Source organism: Phyllostomus hastatus, unplaced genomic scaffold (genome assembly GCF_019186645.2).
Source record: "Phyllostomus hastatus isolate PE091 unplaced genomic scaffold, TTU_PhHast_1.1 phas_contig_65, whole genome shotgun sequence".
In the NCBI taxonomy this organism is placed as follows: domain Eukaryota; kingdom Metazoa; phylum Chordata; class Mammalia; order Chiroptera; family Phyllostomidae; genus Phyllostomus; species Phyllostomus hastatus.
The window spans coordinates 7,920,070-7,933,460 of record NW_025333932.1 but is presented as its reverse complement, the minus strand read 5'-3'; the positions used below and the strand labels follow the sequence as shown (position 1 = coordinate 7,933,460).

At 35.5% G+C, this 13,391-nt stretch overlaps 1 protein-coding gene across 3 annotated transcripts in view; it reads right to left on the bottom strand.

Moving 5' to 3' along the window:
- Window positions 1-13,391, bottom strand: part of PKIA (cAMP-dependent protein kinase inhibitor alpha) — a 106,653-nt gene that overhangs the window by 48,306 nt on the left and 44,956 nt on the right. Inside the window, exon 2 of one of the 3 annotated variants that reach the window (XM_045849483.1) lies at window positions 10,192-10,377. The exons of the other annotated variants lie outside the window; for them this stretch is intronic. The gene's annotated coding sequence lies outside the window, so the exon portion shown is untranslated. The remainder of the gene's footprint in view (window positions 1-10,191; window positions 10,378-13,391) is intronic. 3 annotated transcript variants of the gene reach the window in all.

Here is a 13,391-nt window from a genome sequence, read left to right as displayed (position 1 = left end):
TTCATGAGGTAAATTTTACTTTCTCTCTTCACATTGCTCCAGATCCCAACTATTATTAGTGTTCCTCCTTCTACCCTCTCAAAAACATTTTTCTTTTAGTAGGTCATCTTATATCCACTCTCCTTTCTTAGAACAGTCCTAATCTCTTTACACCCTTATTAATACTGGTTCATTTGCTGTTGGTAGTGTGATTGTGGTGGAGGGGTATTTTTGTGAGTGTGGGTTTGTTCCCTGGGCTTTGTGGCTTTGTTCTGGTAGTATCTGCACAACAGCAGACAAGACATGGTGAGTGGATTGAACCTCAGGCAACCAGCTGGAGGAAAGGACCCACCAAAGAATGACCCAACAACAATCAAAACCAAATTACATCCAGAAAACCAACATAAATGGCACAAAGGGTGTCGCAAAAGCAGCAAGGTCAGGGGATTAAGGAGACTACATTACTGAATCTGACAGGTATCCTACCATAGAAGATCACACCACAAAGTCAGGGAGTAAAAACAGATCATCTTAAGAAGCAGAAGCAAACAAAACAAATCTCACAAATAGTAGGAAGACAAAGAAACAACACCCAATTAAAAGGAAATGAAGAATCCTCAAAAAGAGTGCTAAATGAAATACAGGCAAGTCAATGATCAGATATTGAATTCAAAACAATGGTTATAAGGAAGTTCAATGAACTCAGTGAGAATTACCAAAAACTACAAGGAAGATATGAGGAATTTACTGCAAACTATATTAGCATGAAAAAAGACATAGAAACTATCAAAAAGAGCCAAGAGAAAATGAAGAATATAATATCTGAATTGAAGAACACAGTAGAAAGAATCAAAAGCAGGCTAGATGAAGCAGAGGATCAAATAAGCAAGCTGGAGAACAAGATAGGAAAAAACTTTCCAGAAAGAGTAACAAAAGAAAAGACTCAAAAAGAACAAAGTGGGGTTAAAGGAACTACAGGACAACATGAAACATAATATCTGTATAATAGGGATACCAGAAGGAGAAGAAGAAGAGCACAGAATAGGAAACCTGTTTGAAAAAGTAATGATGGAAAACTTCCCTAATTTGATGAGAGAAAAAGTCATACAAATCCAGGAAGGATGGAGGGTCCCAAAGAAGATGAACACAAAGAGGTCCACTGCAAGACACATCATAATTAAAATGGCAAAATTCCAAGACAAAGAGAGAATCTTAAAGGCAGCAAGGGAGAAACTGGAATTAAAATACAAGGGTGCCCTTGAAAGGCTTGCAACTAACTTCTCAACAGAAACATTACAAGCCAGAAGGGAATGGCAAAAAATATTCCCACTAATAAAAAGCAGAGGCCTGCAACCAAGACTACCCAGCAAGGTTCTCAATTAAAATGGAAGGCAAATAAGGAGTTTCCCAAACAAAAGTAGACTGAAAGAATACGCCTCCACCAAACCAGTACTGCAAGATATGCTTAAGGCACTGCTATAAGAAGATGAAGAAAAAGAGTGAGAGAGATAGGAACACCAGTACAAAGAGGGTAAAATGCAATGAATAAATACCTATCAATAATAACCTTAAATATAAATTGATTGCTCCAATCAAAAGACACATAGTAGCTGAATGGATAAGAATACATGACCTGCATATGCTACCTACAAGAGAGCCAACTCAGAACAAAAGACATATACAGACTGAGAATGAAAGGTTGGGAAAAAATATTCCAAGCAAACAGACTGGATAAGAAGCTGGGGTACCAATACTTACATCAGACAAAATAGATTTCAAAACAAAGGCCATAAAAAGAGACCCAGAAGGACACTTCATAATACTCAAGGGAAGAATCCATCAAGAAAACATAAACATTGTAAATATAAATGCACCCAACATAAGAACACCCAAATATATAAGAAAAATCTTGGAGGATTTTAAGAAAGATATCAACAGTAACACAATTATAGTAGGGGATTTCAACACCCCACTATCAAAAAATTGATATATCTTCCAAATGAAATATCAACAAGGATATTGAGGCATTGAACAATGTCTTAGATCAAAGGACTTAATAGATATATGTAGAACCTTAGATCCAAAGAAGCAAAATACACATTCTTTTCAAATTCACACGGAACATTTTCAAAGACAGACCACATGATAGGACACAAAACAAGCTTTAACAATTTCAAGAAAATTGAAATCATATCTAGCATTTTCTCATACAACAGGGCTTGAAACTAGAAACCAACCTCAATGAAAGAACTAAAAAACATTCAAACTCATGGAGACTGAATAGCATGCTATTAAACAATGAATGGGTTAATAATGAGATCAAGGAAGAAATCAAAAAGTTTCTGGAAACAAATGAAAATGAACAGACAACAGTCCAAAACTTTTGGGAACCAGCAAAGGCAGTCCTGAGAGAGAATTTCACAGCAATACAGGCTTACCTATAAAAGATAGAAAGATTTCAAATAAACAACCTAATCCTACACCTACAAGAACTGGAGGAAAAACAACAAACAAAGCCCAGGGCGAGTAGAAACGAGAATATAATCCATATCAGACCAGAATTAACTGATATAAACTAAAAGAACAATTCCAAGGATCAATAAATGCAGAAGCTGGTTCTTTGAAGAGATAAACACAATTGACAAGGCTTTAAGCAGACTCATCAAGAAAAAAAGAGAGAAAACCCACATAAAATCAAAATGAAAGTGCAGAAGTAACAACTCTTACCACATATATAAAAAGGATTATGAAAATTACTATTAACAGCTATATGCCAAAAAATTTGATACCTGAGTGAAATGGACAAATTTTTAGAAATATATAATCTTCCAAAATGGATTCAGAGATAAGCAGAAAGCCTGAACAGACCAATAACATCTGGTTAAATTGAAGCAGTAATCAAAAAACTCCTGGCACAGAATCCTTGGACCAGGTGGTTTCACAGGAGAATTTTACAAAACATTTAAGGAAGAGCTGACTATTATCCTTCACAGACTATTCCACAAAATCCAAGATGAGGGAAGACACCCAGACTCTTTTTATGAGGCCTGTATCATCTTAATCCCAAACCAGGTAAAGACACAACAAAGAAAGAAAATTACAGGCCAATATCACTAATGAACTTACACATTAAAATCCTCAACAAAAATTATTGGCAACTGCATCCAGCAGTACAAGATCATACACTATGACCAAGTGGGATTCATCCAATGATGAAAGGATAGTACAATCATCACAAATCAATGTGTAATACATCATATAAACAAAAGCAAAGACAAAAATCACATGATCTTAATAGATGCAGAAAAGCATTTGAGAAGGTAGAGCAACCATTTATGATAAAACACTCATCAAAGTGGGAGAAGAGGTAGCATACCTCAACATAATAAAGATCATATATGATAAACCTACAGCCAACATCATAGTCAACAGGCAAAAATGTAAAGCTTTCCCCCTAAAATCAGTAAAAAGACAAGGATGTCCACTTTCACCACTTTTATTTAACATAGTATTGGAAACCTAGCCACAGGAGGAGAAGTAACAGGCATCCAAATTGGAAAGGAGGAAGCAAAACTGTTTGCAGATGACATGATTGTATGCACAGAAAAGCCTATAGACTCCACCAAAAATCTACTTGACCTAATATGTGAATTGAGCAAGGCAGCGGTATAGAAAGCCAATATTCAGAAATCAAAGAAATTTTTGTACACCACTAATGAAATATCAGAAAGACAAATCATGAAAAAATCCCATTTGCTATAGCAAGAACAAAAATAAAGTACCCAGGAATAAACATTACCAAGGAGGTAAGAGATCTGTATGTACAAAACTACACAACACTGAAGAAAGAAATTAAGGAAGACAAGCAAATGGAAGCATATACCATGTTCATGGACTGGAAGAATTAACATAATCAAAATGTCCATACTAACCAAAGTAATTTATAGATTCAATGTAATCCCTATTAAAATACCAATGACACATTTCACAGATATGGAATAAACATTTCAAAAATTTATATGGAGCCATAAATGACCCCAAATAGCTGTAGTAATTATGAGAAAGAATATCAAAGTAGGAGGCATCACAATTCCTGATATCAAACTATATTAAAAGGCCATTGTAAACCAAAGACTCTGGTACTGGCATAAGAACAGACACATAGACCAATGGAACAGCATAGAGAGCCAAGAGATAAACCCATGTCTCTATGGTCAGTTAATATTTGACAAAGGGGGAAGAAGCATAAAATGGAGTAAAAATAGCCTCTTCAACAAATGATGTTGGGGGAGCAGGACAGATACATGCAAAAAAATGAAACTCTACCACCATCTTACACCATACATAAAAACTCAAGATGAATAAAATAGTTAAATATAAGTCATGACACCATAAAAGTCCAACAGAAGAACATAGGTGGGAAAATCTCAGATATTCCAGGCAGCAATATTTTCACTAATATGTCTCCTAGAGCAAGGGACATAAAGGAAAAAATAAACAAATGAGACTTAATCAAAATGAAAAGCTTCTGCACAGCTAAAGAAAATATCAGCAAAGGGTAGGAGACAAATACTATATAATCTCACTTATAAGTGGAACCTAATCAACAAAACAAACAAGCAAGCAAAATATAACAGAGACAATGAAATTAAGAACAAACTGACAGTATCCAGAGGGGAGGTGGGAGGGGATAATGGGAAGAAATGGGGGAAGGGTTGTCAAGGAACACGTGTAAAGGACAGGTGGACAAAGTCAATGGGTGGTAGGATCAAGGGTAGGAGGTGGGTATGGCTGGAGTGTGAGGGAGTGGTGGAGGGAAAATGGAGACAACTGTACTTGAACAACAATAAAAAAAAGAAAGAAAAAAATTACAAAGACAAATGAAAACATCAGCAAAATGCAAAGAGAATCAACCACATGGGAAAATATATTTGCCAATGATATCTCATATAAGGGTTTGATCTCAAAAATATATTTAAAAACTCATATGACTCCACACCTGTTAACAAACTATAGAATTAAAAGATGGGCAGAGAACCTGAACAGACACTTCTCCAAGGAGGACATACAGAGGACCCAGAGATATAAGAAAGGATGCTCAGCATCAGTAGCCATCAGAAAGCTGGAAATTATCTTTGGAAAGATGAACAAAATTAACACACCTTTAACCAGGCTCATCAAGAAAAAAAGAGAGAGGACCCACATAAATTCAAAATAAAAGCAGAGAAGTAAGAACTCTTACCACAGAAATACAAAGGATTGTAAGAAATTAGTATGAACAACTATATGTCAAGAAATTGGACAACCTGGGAAAAATGGATACATTTCCAGAAACATACAGTCTTCCAAAACTGAATCTGAAAGAAGCAAAAAACTTGACTAGACCAATAACAGCCAGAAAAATTGAAGAATTAATCAAAAACCTCCCAGCATAGCAAAGCCACGGACCGCATGGCAAAGTTTACCAAACATTCAAAGAAAATCTAATACCTACCCTTTTCAAACTATTCCATAAAAATTCAGGAAGAGGGCAGACTTCCAAAGTCTTTCTATAAGACCAGGATTATCTTAATTCCAAAAGCAGGTAGATATAACAAAGAAAGAAAATTACAGGTCAATATTGCTGATGAACATAAATGCTAAAATTATCCACAAAATATTAGCAAACTAGATTCAGCAGTAAATTAAAAAAATCATACATCAGGATCAAGTGGGATTCATCACAGGGATGCAAAGATGGTACAATATTTGCAAATCAATAAATGTGATAGATCACATAAACAAAATGAAAGACAAAAATCACATGATGATATCAAGAGATACAGAAAAAACATTTGATGAAATCTGTACCCATTTATAATAAGAACACTCAGCAAAGTGGGAAAAGAGGGAGCATGCCCCAACATAATAAAGGCCATGTATGAAAAACCTACTGCCAAAATTATACTTAATGGGCAAGAACTAAAATCATTTCCCTTAGGATCAGTAACAAGACAAGGGTGTCTGCTTTCACAGCTTCTATTCAACATAATATTGGAAGTCCTAGCCACAGTGTTCAGACAGGAAGAAGAAATTAAAGCCATCCAAGTTGGAAAGGAGGAAGCAAAACTGTTGTTATTCACAGATGACATGGTAGTGAACATAGAAATCCCTATAGGCTCCACCAAAAAACTACCTGACAAAAGAAGTAAATTAAGCAAAGTAGGGTGATACAAAGTCAATATTCAGAAATCAATGGCATTTTTGTACACCAACAATAAAATGTCAGAAAGAAAAACTAAGGAAAAATTTCATTTACTTTAGCAACAGCAAAATTAAGTACCTAGGAATAAATCTAACCAAAGAGGTAAAAGTCTTGTTCTCAGAAAACTATAGGACACTGAAGAAAAAAATTGAGGAAACTACATGTAAATAGAAACATATACTGTGTTCCTGGGTTGGAAGAATTAACATTAAAATATCCATACTGCCCAAAGCAATTTATCAATTCAATGTAATTCCTATTAAAATACCAATGGCATATTCAGAGATGTAGAACAAATATACAAAAAAAATATATGGAACCAAAAAAGACTCCAAATAGCTCAGCAATTTTGAGAAAGAAGAATGAAATTGGAAGGATTACAATACCTGATATCAAACTATACCAAAAAGCCACTGTAATCTAAACCATTTGGTATTATCATAAGAACAGACACATAGATCAATGGAACAGAATAGAGAACCTAGAAATAAACCTGTGAGTTTATCGTCAATAAATATTTAATAAAGGGGGCACAAGCATACAATGGAGAAAAGATAGTCTCTTCAACAAATGGTTTTGGGAGTAGTGGACAGGTGCATGCAAAAAAAAAAAAATAAAACTTGACCACCAACTTACACCATACACCAGAATAAACTCAAAATGGACAAAAGAATTAAATATAGCCATAACACCATAAAAGTCCTAGCAGAAAATATAGGCAGTAAAATTTCAAACATTCCTCATATCAGTATCTTTGCTGACATAACTCCTAGGCCAAGAGAAATAGTGAAAAAACAAAACCACTGGGACTACATCAAATTAGAAAGCTTCTGCACTGCTACTAAGGAAACCATTGTCAAAATGAAATTGAACAATAAAATAATTTAAATTAAAAAAGGGAAGGAAAAAATGAAAAGGGAACTGACTGTATGGGAGAACATATTTGGCAATGATACATTGGAGAAGTGTTTAATCTCCAAAATATATAATGAAGTTACATGATTTAATACCAGGAAGACAAACATTCCAATTTAAAAAAATGGGCAAAAGATCTAAATAGACACTCCTCCAAGGAGGACATACAGATGGTCCAAAAACATATGAAAAGGCACTCAACATCACTAGCAATCAGAGAGATACAAATTATAACCACAATGAGATATCACCTCACACCTGTCAGAATGGCTATCACTAGTAAATCAACAAACAACAAGTGTTAGAGAAGATGTGGAGAAAAGGGAACCCTAGTGCACTGTTGGTGGAAATGCAGACTGGTGTAGCCACTGTAGAAGACAGTATGGAATTTCTTCAAAAAATTAAAAATGGAACTGCCTTTTGACCCTGCAATTCCACTTCTGGGAATATACTCTTACACTCCCCAAATACCAATTCAAAAGAACTTACGCACCCCTATGTGCATAGCAGCACTATTTAAAATAGCCAAGAATTGGAAAAGCCTAAGTGCCCATCAGTAGATGAGTGGATCAAAAAACTGGTACTTTTACATAACTGCATACTATTCAGCTAGAAAAAAAAAGGGAATTCCTATCATTTGGTATAGCATGAATGGAACTGGAGAGTATTATGGTAAGTGAAATAAGCCAGTTGACAAAAGACAAATACCGTATGATTTCACTTACAAGAGGAATCTAATGAACAGTATAAACTAATGAGCATAACAGAATCAGAGGCTTATTGAAAGAAGGTAAAGAGATTAGTCAAAGAACATATATGAAAAAGACCCATGGGGATGGATAGTGGTGTGGGGATTGACTATGGAAGTGGAGGGTAGATTGGGTAGAGGAGAGCAAAGGGGAAAAATTAGGAAAACTGTAATAGCATAAATGATAAAACATTAATAATAATAATACATAGAATAAAAATAAAAGATGGAAATAAAAAAATAAAGTGTTATTATAGATAGGGGTCATATATTTAACCAATTCTCAAAGAGACAAAGACCAACACTGATGTGGCAGAAAGAGCTTTGCTCTAGAATTAGATCAGTTTAGGTTTGCTACTTACCATAATTAGGTAACATGAGCCTGTTTCCTATCTGCGAACAGGGATAACGTTATTACAGAAGGATGTGGTTAAGCTGAATGACAGATGTAAATGCTACACCCTTTCAGATTATAAGAACATGCCTAGTAAATGTTAAGTGATCTGCAGTTTCCTTGAAATGGATGAAATCTGTTCTCATGTCCTTCATACTATTTCTTAGCTAACAGTCTAAATATCAAAGCATTATCTAATTAAAAATTATTCTTGTCCTTTCACTGTCCATTTGTACTTACAACATATTTTCCTTGATGAATTGTGTCAATATTAGTGATACTTATAACTGAAGCCATTACTGTTCATATGTTTAAGACATTTCATGGGCCCTGGCTGGCCTAGCTCAGTGGATTGAGCACAGGCTGCAAACCAAAGCATCGCAGGTTTGATTCCCAGTCAGGGCACATGCCTGGGTTGCAGGCCAGGTCCCCAGTGGGGGCCATGTTAGAGGCAACCACCCATTGATTCTCTCTATCTCTTTCTCCCTCCCTTCCTCTCTCTAAAAATAAATAAATAACATCTTTTAAAAAAAAGAGACATTTCATGGGAGATCAATCATTACACACAGTGATGGCTCTGCTGTCTCTGTCAGAATTGAATGAGATATAAAGTATGTCCTAATTAGAATTTACTTTCAAATATGAAGACACCAAATGGCTTAAGATATTGATGGGAAAACCTTTCTTTTATGTACAAAATGTTATTTTAATTTGCTCTGGTGGGGAAGAAAGACAGCTTATAGTCAGTCTAATTTGTATCTTATGATTGACTTAAAAGAAAGTGTCACATTTAGAAAGATAAATAAATCTGTTTTCTTTAATCAGTAATGCATAGTTACAAAAATCCTCTTCTGAAAGTGACAAAGGCAGGCACTGTCTGGCCTGCATGTCCAGACTCTGCTGTCATTGTAAAGGCTAATAATCTAAAATGCAAATAGAGTTAGCACTGCACATGTGGTGATGGAAACAATTTGTGTACCAGCTATTTCAACAACAGGCTTGCAAACACAGCACATGAGTAGAAAAGTAAAATTGATGCCAAATGTGAGTGAAAGTAGAATAAACAGAATCACAGCTGATCTTTGGGGATCAATTATATTCCTGAAGAAAGATTGGTGTGACTTATTCTTAGTTAAATGGAGAACACAGGTAACCTGTGTTATTATGTTGATACCAGGATACTACCAGAAATCATTTGTGATAATATCTGTGGTAGGAAGAATACCACAGGAGGAACTAATTTATAGGAATAAGTAATTGAATAAATTAATATTTTATTTTACTTTGGCAAAACTGTATCAAGTTGGGTTTTCTTGACTATGTTAATAATGAATAGAGATTAAAAAATAAGTTTGGGGTGTTGCTGTTGTTTGTTTTTCCAGAGTGCAAAACACACATGAAAGGGAGAACGTTATCTATGGATGTGGGATAACTGCTCTGTGGACTATACCTCTGTGGTAGACGCATTCAGTCCCGGTCTGAAAGAAGGAGACACTGGGTTCATCATTTCCACACATCCACAAAACAATCACGCTCTAATGCAAAGACATGAATAGGTACCAGGTGTGTTTTTTTTTTTCAAACTGTAAGAAGAAACCTCCCTCAGTGTTCATTCAAAACCTCAGTTTTTGTGTTATCAGGGTACAGAGTTCCTCAGCAAGCAGTACATGCTTATAGGAGTGCTTTCTTTCTACTGTGAATAGCTTTCAGCTTCTCCACAGTACCTATCTCCTGCCTATTTAATGCCTTTATTGATGACCCAGGAAACTTTCCCAGTGGTACCTGTTCATACTATTTTGATCACCTTAGCATGTTTAAATCACCTACTTACTAGGGTAGGCTGTGCATACGAGGGAGGACTACCCCTCAAAAACAGATTTTTTAAATAAAAAATTGTGTATTGATTCTTACATTTTTATACTTCAGTCACCTTCAAAGCACTCTCCATTGGATGGAATACACCTTTCAAGATATTTTTTCCACTGCGCAAAACAGTTTTCGAACTCGTCGATTTTGATGCCTTTTATTGCTTCTGCCAGTTTTTGTTTCACTTCTTCCACATCAGCAGAATGTTTCCCTTTGAGGACTTTTTTCATCCTGGGAAATAACAACAAAAATATCGCTTGGGGCAAGATTATGTGAATAGGGAGGGTGGGACACAGGGGTCATGCCATTTTTTGGTCAAAAACTGCTGAACATTCATCTCAGTGTGGGCAGGTGTGCTTGTAAATTACCCATCATGAAATGAGCAAATGCTTTGAAAGAGTCTTCAAAAAAATTTCACTGAAGCTGAACGCAGCCTCTCACAACACCAGCTGGTACACTGATACAGATGGGTTCCTAGAACACTCAACTAGCAAGGGAAGCCTGTACTACACAGGGCCTGCCCTCCAAAAGATAAGTCCATTTTTATGGGTCCCCCCTTGTATGTGAGGTTTAAATAAAAGAATGTCTGTAAAGTACTTCTGACTGAGCTCACAGCATAATATGAATAGTCAGTAGCTACTGACTAGCATTATTATTATATCATTTATATTTAAACCAATCTGTACTAATTTGGGTGTTGCTTCATGATTCTCCGTTTCTACCACAATACCTCTGTTTTTGGTCTTCAACTGGAGTAAAAGAAATAAATGAAGATATACTGATTATCCTTAGTGAGAAGCTATACAGGGTATAGAATTATTGGAGCATAAGACTAAAACTGACTTAGATTTGAATTCCATCCTTGTCACTAACTTGGACTTCCCTTTACCTCAGTTCTCTTACTGCAACTTGGATATAACAGATGTTTTCAGGAAATTGTTTAAGGATAAAAAATAATTAAAATAGTGTTTGGATGCAGAAGAGGCATTTGTTGCCTCATTTAATGTAAATTGTTAGATAATGTGATTGAATTTTGAGGATCTGATGACAGCTAAAATTAAATAAACAAATAAATAAATTGTTCACAGCATTTTGCATGTAATTTTAGGATTTTGCTATTATAAAAATCAAAGCTTTCAGTTTGCACAAACAACTCATAAAATTGTTACCGAGAAAAGAATTATTGTTCTTGAAACACAGACTACCATCCTGGAGAGAACAAGCAACATTTAATGTAGTCAAAATTTTGGTCAAAACTGTAATGATGTCTCCATCCGGTCTGGAACTGAAATTCCAGATACAACTTTCCCCATCACAGGCTTGAAAACTTGGCAAATATTGAAGTGTAATCTGTAGTTGAAGAGCTTCACTTCCTTGTCTCTAAAATGGGTATGTTAATACCATCTGATAAGTGCATTGTGAAGATTGAGTAAGAAAGCAAAAATAAACCCTTCTGATACCTGACAGCCAAGAAATACATCTTTCTGCTCTTTTATTTCTTTTTCCTTCCTTCTTTACTCATCTCCTCTCCTGCCTCGAGTTTGCATTGCTTTATGTCCCATGGTACTGGAGTCATTGCCATGCTTCCACTCAGATAATCTCATATAACTTCTAGTATAAGAAACAAAGAAAGCCTAAGAAATTACTAAGGTAAGCCCTGGCTGGCGTAGCTCAGTGGATTGAGCGCGGGCTGTGAACCAAAGTGTCGCAGGTTCGATTCCCAGTCAGGGCACATGCGTGGGTTGCAGGCCACAGCCTCCAGCAACCGCACATTGATGTTTCCCTCTCTCTTTCTCCCACCCTTCCCTCTCTAAAGAAAATAAATAAATAAAATCTTTTAAAAAATTACTGAGGTAAACAGTGCATTATTACCTCATTTTGACAACTTGATTTGTCCAGAAATATAACTATTGATTCTTCTTTACTAGTTGCTTCTTACCCATGGGCACATATTACGTGTGTATCAACTACGTTAAATCCCTAAAAATGTATCTCTGTTGTCATTTTGCATTCCCTTTATATCCTATAGCTTTCCTAAAAGTAAACTCTTATTTCTATCCTTTTTAATACCTTCAAAACTTATTTTTTTTTAGTTTTACCTGTTATTATATTTTTATTACCATTTAGTCCCCTTATACTTCCCCCTCACTGCAATCACCACACTGTTGTCCACACCCATGAACCATTTTTCTTTTTTACTTAATCCCTCCACCCCTACCTCCCTCTCTTTAGCTATCAGACTGCTCTCTATCAATCTGTCTCTATTTTGCCTATTAGTTCAGTTTGTTCATTAGATTCCACATATAAATGAAATCATATGGTATTTGTCTTTCCCTGACTGGCTTATTTCACTTAGCATAACGTCCTTCAGGTTCATCCATACTGTTGCAAAGGGTAAATTTTTCTTCTTTGTTTATGGCTAAGTAGTATACCATTGTATAAAAGTCCCATAGTTGTTTTATTCATTCATCTGCTGATGGACACTTGGGCTGTTCCATAGCTTGGTGATTTAATAGTCATACTAATTGGAATTACATTCATTCTTCTTTGCTTTTTCTCTGATTATATCAAGTATCATCTGACTAGCTAATGAAACAGATTTTCTGAGAATGAGGAAGGTAAAGGGGGAAAAAGGATGAGTAAGATAAGACAATTAGTGAAAGCTTTAGCGGTAATAAAACTAGTAACATTAGAGTTCATTAATTAGTGATCAGGAAAATTTTGCCATGCATTGTCATTAATTGGCCAACTAGAGTGATTAGGCTCACACATAATAAAACAGCAAAGAGAGAAAAACTCTGCTGTTCCTGCTGTTCCTGTCGGTTTCTGCTTGTTGTCACAACAATTTGTGAATTGTTGTGAATAAATTTTCTTCATACGTTTAGTGTTACAGCATCGTAAATTCCACAATAAGAATGATTTAAGATAAGTGTAAAATCCACGCAAAGTACAGGAGTGTTCTAAACTCTGAAAAATTAAAGCAAATTGCTATGTCCTGGCACCCCTCTTTTTGTGGAATGTCAGAGCCAGCTTTCTTTTGATTCAGAGCTACTGTGCTCTAGAGAAAGCCTAAGAACCATCAGGCAAAGCACGAAGCTGGCTTGATGAAATTAATGCTTTTTCTTCACTTCTTAGCAAAGAACAGAACATCTGATAAAAAAATAAAATCCCACTTTTGTTAAAAAATAGTAAATTATGGAATGCTATAAAATTGATTATTGATTTTGACTACTAAATACTGACCC